Source organism: Hibiscus syriacus, unplaced genomic scaffold, assembly GCF_006381635.1.
Source record: "Hibiscus syriacus cultivar Baekdansim isolate YM2019G1 unplaced genomic scaffold, ASM638163v2 tig00111000_pilon, whole genome shotgun sequence".
NCBI lineage: Eukaryota > Viridiplantae > Streptophyta > Magnoliopsida > Malvales > Malvaceae > Hibiscus > Hibiscus syriacus.
Genome location: NW_024062947.1, coordinates 2519934 through 2537489, shown reverse-complemented (window position 1 = coordinate 2537489; position 17556 = coordinate 2519934).

Here is a 17556-nt window from a genome sequence, read left to right as displayed (position 1 = left end):
TATACTTTCCTTGTACATTAGTACAATTAAAGCCTTATGTGACAACAAGTGTTTCCGAATCTCCTTTCTTCCAACATATATGTTCAATGCTTTAGTCGTCTATTTTTCATTGTTTTTGAATGAATCCATGCTTTTCTTCAAATGAATCTGATCTTCATTCACTTGACTAGGAGATAGTGGCGTCAAAGTGAATTTCTTATCATTATGAATGATAGTATATCTGTTAGTAAACCCATCATGGATTGCTCATCGGTTGAATTACCACAGTCTTCCCAAAAGTATATATCCAGCATCCATTGGTACAACATCACAAAGGACTTCATCTTGATATTTGCCAATCGAAAATGGAATGTAAACTTGCTTTGTGATTCTTACTTCTCCACCGTCATTTAGCCATTGAAGTTTTATATGGGTTTGGATGCTTAGAAGTCTTCAGGCCAAGTTTTTCCACCATAAGAGTGCTTGCAACGTTCGTACAACTTCCTCCATCTATGATCATAAAACAAACTTTGTTGTTTACATGACAACGAGTATGAAAAATGTTTTCTCTTTTGTCATCTTCTATGATTTGAGTGCTTAAAGCCTTTTTGATGACAAGATCTTGTCTCGAAACTGAATGGAAATCAAACAATTCTTGTGACATGGTTAGTGCAAATAAAAATGAATTGAAAACCTTACCAGCACACTCACAAAACCTCACTTGATCACTCCAAGAAAATTCAGATTGCACTCCACTCACTCTCGTGTTTACACTCGAGGATATGATCCTTGGCTTTTTTCTTGATCCCCCTTCTGATCTCACCCTCTCGTTTGCCTTTTTCTGCTCGATTTCTCTCTTGTGGGTCCTTTTTAAGAACTAACTCAAGATTGAGCAAGTCTCTTAGTTTGTACGTCGACTTTAAACAAATGGTTAGGGTATAGAAATGGTTATGGTATAAGGGTAGGATACCCTTACTATATTCATTCACAAGAAACAACAAGGATACCTCCTTCAAGTTTGATGTTGGGGCAGATTGTATGGTGCTTCTCTTTGAGTGTAATTTGCAACTTGCTTCACTTTTTTTCTTTTTCTTTGAATTTTCTTCTTTTTGTTTTCTTTCTTTTGCACTCCAAATTTGATGTATGAGTCTTTTTTTTTCTCGTTGCTTTTTGTTGTAGAACTTTGAATGTCAATCCACCAAAGCTCTGATTACCGCTCGATGTAAGGCTAACTAGGCTTCTTCAATAGTGGAGAAGTTGGCAACCTTGTTGTTTCACGATCTAGGAGAGACACCAAATGCTACACCTTGAATTGAAAAGTAATATTCACAAAAGAATAATAATTGGTTAAGTAAATGAATAATTAAGAAATGAAATGGAAAGAATTAAAATGGATAGAATAGTTATCAAAGAAGGGCTGCGGAAATGTTGTAGAATGATCCTTCAAGTGACGATGGATTCGGCCTCCAATGGTGGTAATGGATGAATGCCTTGTTGATGATGAAGGATGATTATATGGGTGTGAAGGGATATGGATAAATAGTAATGGAATGTTGATGGAGTTGGCGTGAAAGTAACGATGGAAGGTGGTAATGAATAGATAGTATCTTATAAGACTAAGAAGGAACCAATGCTATAATGGAGCAAATACCCGTTTCTTATAAGTCAATATAAGGGATAGTATTAAGGACTTTGACCCTCTATCTATAGGAGATAGGAACCAGAAGTATCAAGGTGAAGGAATGATGCCACAAGCTTTATAAAGGCTTTCTTAATCGATATAGTTCTAAAAAGAACTTGAAGAGAGAATAATCTCACAAAGGATTTTTAATTGATCAAAGGGTTGTTTTACAAATGAAATATCCAAGCCTATTTATAGGCTAACATAGGTTTGGCCGAATATATAGGTGTCATTCGGCTAAATACATGACTATTAAATAGAAATACACGATGGTTTAATGAATGAAGATGCCCTTGGCTGAATGGTCTCCTTGCTCTTCATCTTGGAGCCAATTTTGAATGAAAAGGATGCTTAGGCCGAATAGAGAGAACCCTCTTCATTTTGGCACCCATTTCATCCACACGCATGGCACATGTGTGGGCTGGTCATGAGGCACTCACATGGGTGGCTTGGGGTCTTATGGTGTGTCTCCTACTTGGCGTGAAGTTGAGCAGCAACTTAGGTGTGACTTTGCATCCAACTTGCTTCTAGATGATATGGCGTCAATGGGGCAGCAACTATTTATGAAAGGTCACATTTGTAGAAGGCAACCTTTCATCATTTGAGCTACTTCCCATGTGTTTGAGCTAAAGATGAGCTGGCCATAGATGCAATACATGATAATGAGTCTTAGGACAGCTCCTTGTGAAAGGGCACTTCTCGGATTGGCAACTCTTCGCGAAAAGGTACGAATTCACAAAATTTGACCTAGATCATATTTGTAGTGCTCTGTGTGGTGAAGATGATGATACAACTCTGTGTGTGAGATATGAGCTCGGAGGTCAGCTGATAACTTTATCTCAAAATGTCCTTGAGCTGTCCCGGAGTTGTCTTAGTCTCTTTTCCTTAGGTCGTTGACTCCAATGCTAGCTTAAATCAGCACCCATCATGTGGCCGAACATGTACCTACAAAAGAAAGCTTTTATAAGCTAAGTAATATAATGTATAAATATGTGGTTTATAGATTATATTATATATCAACATAAAACATATTATAGAATCTATTGTTTGGGGATGCATTCTTAAATGATTCAAAGGTTTTAATGCATTTGGTAGTAAGAGCTTCCCTGAATAGTTTGGCTCTTGATTGAGTTATTGGTCCTTGTGGCATTACTTCCATATCCTTTGAAGATGGTGTTGGTGTACTCACATCAGATCATGTCCCTTGACATCCCAAAAGTCATGTCCATTGGATCATGAAAAATCATAATTTTATGCTCTTGAAGGGTCACGCCCGTTAAGTCTTTATGATTCAAGTCTCTTGACTTTATCCCTTGACAAATTGTTTCCTTTGAATCATCCTTGCTATCACAAATTGATAAAATAATGCCACAAACATGAATTGAATTGCTGCAAAATGTACTAAAATAAATAAATGAAAAACTATTGACAAGATGAATGGACATATCAAACCATGGTAGATGTTTAATGGGAGTTGGTTGCTGAATTCTGTTCAGAATTGGCAATGCACTTGGAATGTCAAGCAACACAACTCTTGGCACTTCAAGGAATGCTTCTTTTGGAACTTCAAATGGTATAACCTTTGAAATATCAAAAGACATGTTTTGTGATTCACCAAAACTCATGACTATTGGTTCTTCAAAAGTCACATCTTTTAGTACACTAATAGCCATGATTATTGAATCATCTCCTCGGAAAGATTCATCTCTTGGATTACCCTCTAAAACAAAAGGAATGATAGGAGAAGAAATAAGGTTAGATAAAATTTGTTCTTTACTTTCCTCCTTTTCTCCAAATTCATTCTTTTCAATTCCCTCATTTTCTACTCAAACGTTTTCTGCATCCATTTCAACATTTTTGTAGAATTCCAAGCTTTTCTTCAAATGGATCTGATCTTCATTCACTTGCCTAGGAGAAAGTGGCGTCAAAGTGAATTTCTTTCCATTATGCGTGATAGTATATCTGTTTGTAAACCCATCATGGATGACTCATCTATCGAATTACTAGGGCCTTCCCAAAAGTATATGACCATCATCCATTGGTACAACATCACAAAAAACTTCATCTTGGTATTTACCAATTGAAAATTGAATGACAACTTGTTTAGTGACCTTCAACTCCCTTCCATCGTTTAGCCATTGTAATTTATAAGGGCTTGGATGTTTGGTAGTCTTCAGGTCAAGTTTATCAACCATGTAAGTGCTTGCAATATTTGTACAACTTCCACTATCTATGATTACAAAACAAACTTTACCATGTACATGGCAACGAGTGTGAAATGCATTCATTCTTTGTTGTTCATACTCCATGGAAAAGATGAAATATTATCAGTAAAATAAAGAATGGAAATGTGAAAAAGGACCTTACCAAGAACACTCTCTCAAAACCTCACAGTAACACTCCAAAGAAATTAAAATGTCACTCAACACTATTATTTGCGCTCGTGGATATGTTCCTTGGCTTTTTCTGATCCTCCTTCTGATCTCACCCTCTCATTTACCTTTTACCACTCAATTCTCTCTTGTAGGTCCTTTTTAGGAACTAACTCAAGATTGAGCAAGTTTCTTCAGTTTGTGCGTCGGCTTAAAAGAAATGGTTAGGGTATAAAAATGGTTATGGTAGAGATTGAATGGAAAAGGTTAAGGAAATGATAAGGTAATGAAATAAGAATAGATGAAAGAATAAGGAAATGAAATAGTAAGAAAGTGAAGATAACTTACAATTCAAGTTGCAACACTTACTATCTTCCTTCACAAGAAACAACAAGGATACCTCCTTCATGTTTGATGTTGGGGCATATTGTAATGTTCTTTTCATTGTACTTTGCAACTTTCTTCACTTTCTATTTTTCTTTGAATTTTTCTTCTTTTTCTTTTCTTTATTTTGCACTCCAAATTTGTTTTAGGAGTCTTTTCTTTTCTTTTTGTTTTTTTGTTTTTCTTCTTGCTGTAGCACTTGATTGTCAATCCGACTAAACTTTGATTACAGATTGATGTAAAGCTATCCAAGCTTCTTCAATGATGGAGAAGATGGTAGCCTTGTTGTTTTCTGATCTAGTAGAGACACCAAATGCTACACCCTGAATTGAAAGTAATATGCACAAAAGAAGAATAATTGATTAAGTAATTTGATAATTAAAGAAATTAAAGAAAAAATCGAAATGAAAATGGATAGAAATTTTATCAAGAGGGGTTGCGGAAGTGTTGTATATTTATCCTTCAAGTGATGATGGATTCGACCTCTAATGGTGGAATGGATGTATGCCTTGTTGATGAAGGATGATTTAATGGTGAATATATGGTAATGGGATGGTGATTATAGGCGTGAATGGTGATGGAAAGGTAGTATCTTATAAGACTAAGAAGGAACCAATGCTATAATGGAGCAAAGACCCATTTCTTATAAGTCTTATAAGGGATGGTAACAAGGACTTTGACCCACTAGTTATAGGAACAAGGAACCAGAAGTATCAAGGGGAAGGAATGATGCCACAAACTTAAGAAATAAGCTTGCTTAATCGATATAGTTCTAAAAAGAATTTGAAGAGAGAATAAGCTCACAAGGATTTGATTTATCAAAGGGTTGAGTACAAATGATATGTCAATGCCCTATTTATAGGCTTGCATAGGTTTGGTCGAATTGTTATGTGTCCATTCAACTAGATACACGTCTTTTTAATGAAAATACACGTCTTAAAAATGAAAATAAATGATGCTTGGATGAGGGGAGATGTCCTTGGTCGAATGGTCTCCTTGCTCTTCATCTTGGCGCCAGCATTAAAAGAAGATGATGCTTTGGCCGAATAGAGAGAACCCCTTTCACTTTGGCACCCATTTCATCCACATGCATGGCACATGGGTAGCTGGTCATGAGGCACTCACATGGGCGGCGTAGGGTGCTTATGGTGTGGCTTCTCCTTGGCGTGAAGATGAGCAACAACTAGGTGTGACTTGGCATCCAACTTACATCTAGGTGACATGGCATTAATGGGGCAACAACTAATTATGAAAGGGCACATTTGTGTGAAGCAACCCCTTCCATTGTTTGAGCTACTTCCCATGAGTTTGAGCTGAAATTGAGTTGGCCATAGATGAAGGACATGTGTATGAATCTTAGGACAGCTCATTGTGAAAGGTACTTCTCGGAATGGCAACTATTCACGAAAAGGTACGAATCAACAAAAATTAACCTAAACCATATTTGTAGTATTTTGTGTGGTGAAGATGATGGTGCAACTCTCCAGCTGAAATGAAGTCTCTAGATAGCTCAAAAGTCCAGCTCATGTTAGCTATGACCTCTAGGGTCAGCTATGAGCTCGGGGGTCAGCTAGAAACTTTATCCCAAAATGTGCTTGAGTTGTGCCAGAGTTATCCTAGTCAAGTTTAGATAGCTCTTGGACTCCAATGCTAGCTTTAAGTTAGCTCTATTTATGTGGCCGAATATGCACCTTCAAAAGAAAGCATAATATAAGCTAAGTATTTAAATTAAATAACTTATAATATAAAGATGTCGACTATAGGTTATAATAATAACTCAAGCATTATATGTTAATTAATGAATATTATTATTATAACTATAGATTATATGCTTGAATATCAATAAATGATGGAAACCATATATTGAATGAAGGCACATGTTATGATAATTCAAGTATAGTCTAATCTGCAAATGTATGCTCATAATAATATACAGTGCATAAATAAGTAAATATAAGATAAAGTAAGGTAGAACTCCCTTAGAATCAAATTTGAATAACATCCATGGTGTGATCAAGCATGGAGAAAATTTGAGCTAGACAGGATCACATCATCTTCCCCTTCTTTTGGGCAATTTATGCTCAAATCGAAAGCTGACTTCTCCTTAGTGTTCTCCCATCCGATAGATGCAACAGGGATCTTTATGAAAAGATTCTTTTCATAAGTCAAGTCCTTTGAATAAGTGCTTTAAATGTACATGACATGTGATGTAAGGCTAACTAGGCTTCTTCAATAATGGAGAAGTTGGCAACCTTGTTGTTTCCCGATCTAGGAGAGACACCAAATGCTAAATGTTGAATTGGAAGTAATCTGCAAAAATTAAAGAAAGAAATGATTAAAATATAATATAAAAGAAGAAAAGGAAATGATAAAAAAGGAAATGGATAGAAATGTTATCAAGGATGGTTGCGGAAGTATGATAGAAGAATCCTTCAAGAATTGATGAATTCGACCTCCAAATAATGTTGATGGATGAATGCCTTGATGATGATTGAAGGATATTTTAATGGTGAAAAGATGAAGATGGCAATGAGATGGTAATGGAATTGGCGTGAAGGTGGTGGACTATGGTGATGTTATAGGCGTGAAAATGGTGATGGAAGATGGTGATGAACAGATAGTATCTTATAAAATTAAGAAGGAACCATTGCTATAAAGAAGCAAAGACCCGTTTCTTATAAGTCTTATAAGGGATGTTAGTAAGGACTTTGACCCTCTAGTTATAAGAACTAGGAACCAGAAGTATCAAGGGAAGGGGTTTGATGCCACAAACTATGAAAGTTTGCTTAATCGATATAGTTCTAAAAAGAACTTGAACAGAGAAATATCTCACAAAGAGTTTTTAATCGATCAAAGAGTTGTTTTTACAAATGAATACCAAAGCCTATTTATAGGTTTGTACAGGTTTGGCCGAATAGATATATGCCTTTTCGGAAAAGTACATGTCTTAAAACGAAAATAAATGATGCTTGAATGAGGGGAGATGTCTTTGGCCGAATGGTTCCCTTGTCTTTTCCTCTTGGCGCAAATTTGAAACAAGATGATGCTTTGGCCGAATGGTTAGAAGCCTCTTCATTTTGGCGCCCATTTCATCCACATGCATTGCACATGTGTGGGCTGTTCATGAGGCACTCACATGGGTGGCATAGGGGCTTACGGTGTGGCTTCTTCTTGGCGTGAATTTGAGCAGCAACTTAGGCGTGACTTGGCATCAAACTTGCATCTAGGTGATATGGCATCAATGGGGTAGCTACTAGTTATGAAAGGTCACATTTTTGTGAGACAACCTTTCACCATTTGAGCTACTTCCCATGAGTTTGAGCTGAAGTTGAGCTGGCCATAGATGCAATACATGACAATGAGTTTTAGGACAGCTCCTTGTGAAAGGGCACTTATCGGATTGGCAATTCTTCGCGAAAAGGTACGAATTCACAAAATTTGACCAATACCATATTTGTAGTGCTCATTGTGGTGAAGATGATGGTGCAACTCTCCAACTGAAAAGAGGTCTCTAGCTAGCTCAAAAGGCCAGCTCAAGTGAGCTATGAGCTTGGAGGTCAGCTGGCAACTTTGTCCCAAAATGCTCTTGAGCTATCCCGGAGTTGTCGTAGTCACTTTTCCTTAGCTCGTTGACTCCAATTCTAGCTTTAAGTCAGCTCCTTGTGAAAAGGTACCTCTTGAGGTGGCAACTATTCCCGAAAAGGTACAATTTCACAAATTTTAACTTAGGACATATTTGAAGTGTCCTAAGCGGTGATGATGATGGTGCAGCTCCCCAACTGAAATGAGGTCATCTTGTAGCTCAAATCTTTAGCTCAATCCAGCTATGAGCTCACAACCTCTAAATAACTTCTTACCAATTTGGTCGAATGTGCTTACATGCATAACAAAAAGAAATAAACTATGTATATGAACTTATATAATGTATAATATAATAATGTGAACTATAGTATATAATAAATTATATCTCATATATTAATGATTAAGTTTTTATAATAATGATAACTCCGTAAAAAGGACATATTTTGGGACCTTTTCACTTAAGTTATTGAATGTCTAAGTGCACATTTAGGACTATTTAGATGCATTTAGGAGCATATAGTTGCATGTGGTGGAATTATGTTTGCTGCGACATTTTAATTTGTCATCAGTGCTACCTTATGGGGAAGGTGTTTGTCTAATGATGTGCAGGATTTGAGAGCAAGGAAAAGAAAAAGGAAAATGCCGTGGCATAAGGAGAATGCTGAGCAGAATGAAAATGCCGAGCTGGATTGGCATTTCGAGAGCGAACAAAATGAAATAAAATATTTTTGGAGCCAGTTGTCCCTATTTTCACGGGATCTCTGACCATGACCGAGAAATCCGGATCTCTGATCATTACCGAGAAATCCATTTGGATCAGCGCAGATCCTTACCTCCCCAGTAAACCACCCAGGCTGGACCATTGCCAGCTGCCCAGCAGGATCATTGCCAGCTCTGCCCGATCATCACGTGAATTAAGCATGATTTGGGATATCTTTGGAATTTTTACCCAAACCTTTAGAGTTTTCTCCCCCTATAAATATATGATGAAGCCACAATGTTAAGAGACTTTGGTTCCAGCCATATTTGATCTAAAAAGTTAGAGAGAGATAGTTTCATCTCTCTCTGTCAATCTTACTTGCCGTGGCATTTCTCCTTGACTAGCAGAAGGGAGTGGCGTTCTGAGCATCTGAGAGGAGCTAGTCTGCTGGGAGCAGTCCTTGGTGCCCATAGAAGGTATTTGACAGTGCACGTCAAAGGCTTTCTCTCCTCCCCTTAGTCTTTGCTTTTATATTTTGTTGTTGGGTTGTAAGGAACGAATGAATCTTGCTTTGTGCTTGTTGATTTCGAACCCCACCATGAACTAATCCTATTGGTGGGAGTTCGCATGGTTATTTAAGTTTTATTTAATGAATGGTTGTTTTATGCTTTATTTTGTTTGTTTATGATGCTTAAGCCTTGAGGTTGTAGGAGCTACGAGTAGCCTTTCCTTAGGAGGGTTCATGAGGTTCGAGAGAATGCCTTGCCAATTTATCTTTAGTCTTCGAGAGAAGCTAGGGATGAACTACATAAACAACGTGTTCTAGATAGTAACTAGGCCTAATCCACCTTAGAGATAAGAATATGATTTCATTCAACTAAAAGGAGTTGTGTATAAACGATTGGTTAGATGTTAATGCTGCCGCAAAAAGGTATTACCGAGACATATTCTATTAGCTGAGTCAATAGGATCACTGCTTGGACTTACGCCAATCGGTTTTGCCAGGGCATCTTTAGTCTGTCGAGTCCATTACTAGAGATAGCATAGGGCACATCAGTAGACTCTATCGGGTAGGGTAAGCATAGAAGAAGCACCATTCAGAGAAATAGACTTAAGTTTTCCTTGTGTCTCTCATCACTCATTTCCATTGCTGCTTGTCTTGTGAGAAAGCTAAAGTCCTACATATATTGAATCTAGTATTTGCATTTTTATTTTTGCCTTGACATTTCCATTTGTTTTCACGTATCAATTTAATTGCCACGACATATCCATCTGCTACCACACTATCACCACCATTCCACTACGTCCATTCCATTTTGCCACTGCATTCTCATATGTATATACCATAACTAACTTTACTTAGTGACAAAGTAAAGTGCCTTGACAAACCTATTTGATTTCCCCATTCCCTGTGAGACGATACTCTACTTATCACTTTATTACTTGTTCGATTGTGTATACTTGCACACATATCCACATCATAATTTAGTACTCACAAACAGCGGACAAGTTTTTGGCACCGTTGCCGGGGAATTGGTAACTGGAAGTTAATTAGTTTTGTCATAGCATTTTTATTTTACTTGTTCATTTTTTTTGTAGTTTTACTTGTTATTTTCCTTGTCTTTTTCAGGTTTTTATTTTACGTACTCAAGTGATCCAGCAAAGATGTATCAAATTGGAAATCAGGAATAGGTCAAGAGGAATATCAACATGCCGAGCAATTTCGAATGCTGGGAATGCAGCTAGGCCTTGTAGTATTCGAGATCATTTAATATTATCATGGACGAACTAATCCTGGAATTTTGGCACCCATGATTCAGACAGCCCACTTTGAGCTCAAACCGGTTATGTTCGACATGCTGGACTTTATTGGACAGTTTGGTGGTGCTCCTCATGAGGATGCAAGGCAACATGTTCGGGCATCCAACTCAGCATGTCTATTATGCCACGGCAATCACAATGAGAGTGACTGCCCGACCAATCTAGAGTCCATCAACTTTGTAGAGAACTACAATCGAGGTAACAACAACCCTTATTCTAACGATCTTGGATGGTGTCAACATCCAAACATTTTGTGGGGAAATCAAGGAACCAACAACTCTAGTCAGCCCGCTAGGCAGTAAAACTTCAGTGACTCCCAGGGTTTTCAAACGAATATGCCATGCCATAATTCTAACGAGGGAGTACCATATTCATCTAACACAAGCTCTTTGGAGGCCACGATGCAAGATTTTATCGCAACAATGAAGACCATGCTGCAAGACCATGAGACCTCTATAAAAAGTAAAGAAGCTCTGCTTCAGAGCCACAGTTCCTCGTTGAGGGCTTTGGAGGGTCAGGTTGGCCAAATTGCCATGGCATTATATTTTTGCCCACGTGGCAGTCTACCTAGTGATACTGAAGTCACTAAGGATCAAGACATGGAGCATTGTGTTACATTCAGCTCAAGGAGTGGCATCAAAATCTATAAAGATGCTAAGTTTGGGGGGAAGACACTCGGAGAGCCCGATCATGAGATTATGCACGAAGATCCGAAGTTGTAAGAAGATTCACATTCGCTGGAAAATAAGGATGAGGGTTCGAAGAATACAACCAATAAAGAGAATAAAAATTTTGCCACGGCAAAAGAAAAAACCCCATCAGTAGGAGTTGATGACCAAAAGAAAGCTGCAGAATTTTGCCGCAACAAATTTTTATGCAGTGATAATCACTTCAATCTTGATGAAGAAGACGAAGAGGAGCTCGAGGATATTCCAAAGGAGATGAGTAAGTCTAGCTTACCCATAGCTAGACCGGGTATGAAATTTGAACCTTTGAATCCTATTGAATTTACTCATCCTAAACCTCAACTAGCTGCTCATTTTTCTAGGCTATAAATTGTGAAAGAACTAAGGAATGAAATGGAGATTAAAAAAAATTTCACTAATGAGAAATTATTATTTGCCGCGGTAATTTCGTGGTATGCTGGCATTGTCAAATTTCTCGTTAGTGTTGTTTTGCTTCCTTGACTGGCCTATGAAAGAACAAGGTCATACACGATGGTGGCTACTGGCATAGCGATGACCTCGACCTCTCCAACAAATTTGTTGCTCAAGTGATTTCAAGTTGACACAGTAAAAAGGAGCGAAAAGAGATCCCATTCCACTACCATTCAACTTCATGCATATAGCACTTTAAAGGAGAGAGGACTACTGCAAAGGTCCTAAAATTTATATGTGAAAGACCCGAAATGCCAAGGCAATTTATTTTTAAGGCATAACTATTATATGTGTGGGGCATTTTGGTCTACACTGGTGCTCCAATCGAGCGTAACAAATCTGCACTTTTATTGGACGATGTCGATACTGGCCAAGCATCTTGAAGATGCCGTGACATTTCAGATTTACTCTTGTGCATAAATAATATTTTATTATGCTATCGTTTTAGTTTATTTTCTTTTAAGTGCTTATTTTTCTTTGCAAGGTCTATCCCATGCAGCCCACCGAGTCAATGGAGGAGAAACAATATGAGATGCCACGACAAGTTCCTTTGCGAAGGAGCAGACGTCGCCTACGAAAGGCATCTCAACATCAGGAGCCCCCGCTCCCGACCGCCCTAGAAGGTCCTAGCACTCCTCCAATCGCACCCGCATCTGACTCCGAACATTCCAGCCCCGCTAAGCTCCGCAAGTGCACTCACCGTGCGACTGCTGCACCACCACCATGAAGCCAAGGTACCTTGCATTGCATTGCATTCATAGCATGTAGTTTTCATTTTTCTTAGATTTAGTAAGCATTGGGGACAATGCTTCTCTCAAGTTTAGGGGAAGTAGGGTTCTCGCATCATTGTATGATAGTATTAGTAAAATGAATATGCCATGCCATTAGTAAATATAGAATTAGTTTTCTGGAATTAATTGAGGATGCCCGATGATGAAGAATTCTTGATGGCTAGGATATAATGTACATGACTGGTTGAGGATGATATAACCAACTCTAGGACTTGCTTCTTTAAAACCCTTGAACACGAGTGTATGTTTTCCATGCTTGAGAAACTTAGAAATTTTTTATAAGAGAATTCTTAAATGTCGTGGCATAAAACTGTGAATGATGAAAACCCCACATAAAAAATGAAATATAAATTATAAATAAATGCCTTGGCATATTTGTAGAGGAACACTCCGCTATGTCTTGGCATATGAGTGAATGAAAGTAGTCACAGGATGACTCTACCTGACTAGCTCGGGGGTGAAAGGTATGCTCCCTTTCATCTAGAGTGTGGGATGGTAGAGTGATGGGCTGACTCTCCTCGTAGCAGAAGTAATCAAAGAAAACAAAGGGGAGTAGTAATTTGAAAATGTCATGGTAAATTGAGAAAGCTTGAGTAGAAAATTTTTAGGTTTGTTAAGCATGGACTGGATACAAACACACCCACATAAAGAATCTTGCCCTAGGGGACGGTACTTGATTTCTCAAACTAGTCTAGCATGTTGAAGCCAAATGCTGAGGGCTGAAATTTTATCCCATAAAACTACTCTGCTTCTGAACTTGCCATGGTATTTTTGTTTTGCTTAATACTATCCATTGCTTGAGGATAAGAAATAGCTTAAGTTTGGGGATATGATAACTCCGTAAAAAGGACATATTTTGGGACCTTTTCACTTAAGTTATTGAATGTCTAAGAGCACATTTAGGACCATTTAGATGCATTTAGGAGTATATAGTTACATGTGGTGGAATTATGTTTGCCGCGACATTTTAATTTGTCATCAGTGCTACCTTATGGGGAAGGTGTTTGTCTAATGATGTGCAGGATTTGAGAGCAAGGAAAAGAAAAAGGAAAATGCCGTGGCATAAGGAGACTGCTGAGCAGAATGAAAATGCCGAGCTGGATTGTCATTTCTAGAGCGAACAAAATGAAAGAAGATATTTTTGGAGCCAGTTGTCCCTATTTTCACGGCTGGACCATTGCCAGCTGCCCAGCAGGATCACTGCCAGCTCTGCCCGATCATCACGTGAATTAAGCATGATTTGGGATATATTTGGAATTTTTACACAAACCTTTAGGGTTTTTCTCCCCCTATAAATATATGATGAAGCCACAATGTTAAGAGACTTTGGTTCCAGCCATATTTGATCTAAAAAGTTAGAGGGAGAGAGTTTCATCTTTCTCCGTCAATCATACTTGGCGTGGCATTTCTCCTTGACTAGCAGAAGGGAGTGGCGTTCTGAGCATCTGAGAGGAGCTAGTCCGCTGGGAGCAGTCCTTGGTGGCCGAGGAAGGCATTTGGCAGTGCACGTCGAAGGCTTTCTCTCCTCCCCTTAGTCCTTGCTTTTATATTTTGTTGTTGGGTTATAAGGAACGAATGAATCTTGCTTTGTGCTTGTTGATTTCAAACCCCACCATGAACTAATCCTATTTGGTGGGAGTTTGCATGGTTATTTAAGTTGTTATTTGAATGAATGGTTGTTGTTTCATGCTCTATTCTGTTTTGTTTATGATGCTTAAAGCCTTGAGGTTGTAGGAGCTACGAGAGTAGCCTTTCCTTAGGAGGGTTCATGAGGTTCGAGAGAATGCCTTGACAATTTAACTTTAGTCTTCGAAAGAAGCTAGGGAGGAACTACATAAACAACGGGTTCTAGATAGTAACTAGGCCTAATCCACATTAGAGATAAGAATAGGATTACATTCGACTAAAAGGAGTTGTGTATAAACGATAGGTTAGATGCTAATGCTGCCGTAAAAAGGTATTGCCGAGACATATTCTATTAGCTGAGTCAATAGGATCACTGCTTGGGCTTATGCCAATCAGTTTTGCCAGGGCATCTTTAGTCTGTCGAGTCCCTTACTAGAGATAGCATAGGGCACATCAGTAGACTCTGTCGGGCAGGGTAAGCATAGAAGAAGCACCATTCAGAGAAATAGACTTAAGTTTTCCTTGTGTCTCCCATCACTCATTTCCATTGCTGCTTGTCTTGTCAGAAAGCTAAAGTCCTACATATATTAAATCTAGTATTTGCATTTTTATTTTGCCTTGATATTTCCATTTGTTTTCACGTATCACAATTTAATTTGCCACGACATATCCATCTGCTACCACACTATCACCACTCCATTTCCACTACGTCCATTCCATTTTGCCACTGCATTCTCATCTGTATATACCATAACTAACTTTACTTAGGTGACAAAGTAAAGTACCTTGACAAACCTATTTGATTTCCCCAATTCCCTGTGGAGACGATACTCTACTTATCCCTTTATTACTTGTTCGATTGTGTATACTTGCACACATATCCATCATATTTTAGTACTCACAAACAGCGGACAAATAGCCATATATATTATATGTATGAAAATAACTATATTATTACATTTGAAATAAACATATATATGTGTAAAGTTATAAAGTTTCTTCCCTTGTAAGGGTGGAATAGCCACAGTAAACATGATGCTGAATTGGATCACATCATCATCCCCTTCTTTTAATTCGATTTATCCTCAAATTGAAAGATCTTCCTTTTCTTGAGTCATTCTATTCGATAAGTACCTTTATGAAAAGGTTCATATCTTTTGAAAGAATGCTTTGAAAGTTCTTGATCTGAAAAGAAAGAAAGGTTTCATTAGTAAAAATGGGATCGAACAACATTAAAGTTGAGAAATACTTCTGAAAAATGTAGGTTCAAAGTTCATGTCTATTGAAGACATTTGGCTTTGAATGTGGATTCCCTTTTGTAATCTAAAAATCATGCCCCTTTGTTCTTTTATAGATAGATGCATTGATTCATGAAATGTGATGACTCTTGGAATGGTGATGTCCTCATAAGTCACACCTTTTTGATGAAGAATCACTTCCTTTTGGTTTTTATTAGGCATAACTATTGATTCTTGAAGGATCACGTCCTTTGGATGAAGAATTACCACTCTTTGCTCTTCAATAGTCGCACCTCTTGGCTCTTGAAAAGTCACTTCCTTTAGTTCACCAAATTGATGGATTGTGTCGCTTGGATCATCATACAAATCAAAGGAAACTCCTGAATTGTTAAGGTTAGAAAAATCATCATTAACTTTTTATCTTGTCAATAGACATCTTTGTAACAAGCACTTAGATGTATAAGCACTTGTTTTTGGGCTGGTTTCCTCCTTCATTAACTTCGATTTTTCTTTCCTCGTGGCCTCAACACTTTGTTTCATCTTGATTTGATCAATTTGGACTTGTTTAGGCGTCAAGGGTGTTAGGATGATCTTCTTCCCTCCATGGTTGAATGAATATTGATTGGTAAAACAATCATGAATGGTCCTCTTATCATATTTCCATGGTCTTCCAAGGAGTAAATGGCTAGTATGCATGGGAAAAACATCGCACATAACCTCATCCTTGTACTTACCAATAGAGAAAGGAACCATCACCTATTTGTTGACATTAAGTTCTCCTTGTTCATTTAGCCATTATAATTTGTAGGGATTTGGATGCTTCAACGTTTTTAATCCCAATTTCTCCACCATAATGGTACTTGCCACATTGGTACAACTTCCACCGTCTATGATCACGAAACACACCTTTTCATTCATATGGCAGCGGGTATGAAAGATGTTTTCCCGTTGTGCATTGTCCTCTACCACTTGAGCACTTAGACTTATTTTGACCACTATGGCTTCACTTTCCACTGGAGTACCAATTTCCGCTTCTTCTTCAACTTCTGTTGGTGGGGGGCGCTTCTTCTTCTTCATGGTCTGATTCAATCTCACCATTTCCAAGTAGTAGTAATGGGTTTCGATTGGGACATTTTGTGAATACATGCCCCCTTCCAAGACATTTAAAGCAACGGATGTCTCTTGATCGTTCAGGGATCTCTTTTTCTCGATTATCCTTGCTAAGTTGGGAAGTATTTGAGGATTCAACCATTTCCTTTATAGGATTAGGAGTAGACTTCTTCAAATTGTTAGGACTCCATCTCAAAGGCATGGTAGTGTGAGATATATATCTTTTCCGTAATTGCCTCTTTATTTTTATAGCCATTGCACCATTTCATCAAGTTCTATGTAATGGTAAAACTCTAGTGTGTTGGCAATCTCGGGATTGAGTCTAGCAAGAAATCTGGCCATGATCGCTTCACGATCCTCCTCAATATTAACTCGTATCATTGCTACTTCTATTTCCTTATAATAATCCTCTACACTCCGTTTGCCTTGTTTCAAGTTTTGCCATTTCTGAAACATGACTCGATGATAATTAGTAGGAATAAAATGTTTACGCATTATACCTTTCATTTCGAGCCATGTTGAGATTGGTCTCTCTCCATTCCTCCTTTGGGTAATAGTAAGTTGATCCCACTATATCAAAGCATAATCGATAAACTCCATGGCTGCCAATGACACGATCCAAACTAGCTCCAACTTCTATATGCCGTGATTATTCCATGGAAGTTTTTCATTGTCATTCCTAAGGGAGTTCTTACTTATCCTATCCTATGTTATATCATCTATGCATTTTATTCTATCATAAGAATGCATTTACATATCAGTTATCATGTCATTATCCTATACTTAGTTTATCATGTCTTGCATATCATTCAAATAGTTGTTATAAATACATATCATTTCTTAGGATATTATTTCTACATCTTTCCATTTATCATTTATGAATACCATGTTCATACATAGACATATTCACATCATGCACATGTTCAGCATGTTAGGATGAGTTTTGCATATCATTCATGTTTTTCATTCATGCATATTAGTTATTTCACATGGGCATCATATAGCATACTTATCATCACCACGTGCACCTTATTATTGGTTTGCATTAGCATTCACCATATTAGCATAGATAGCATTCGAGTGGATCATTTGCTTCCATCTAAGCATATTTTAAT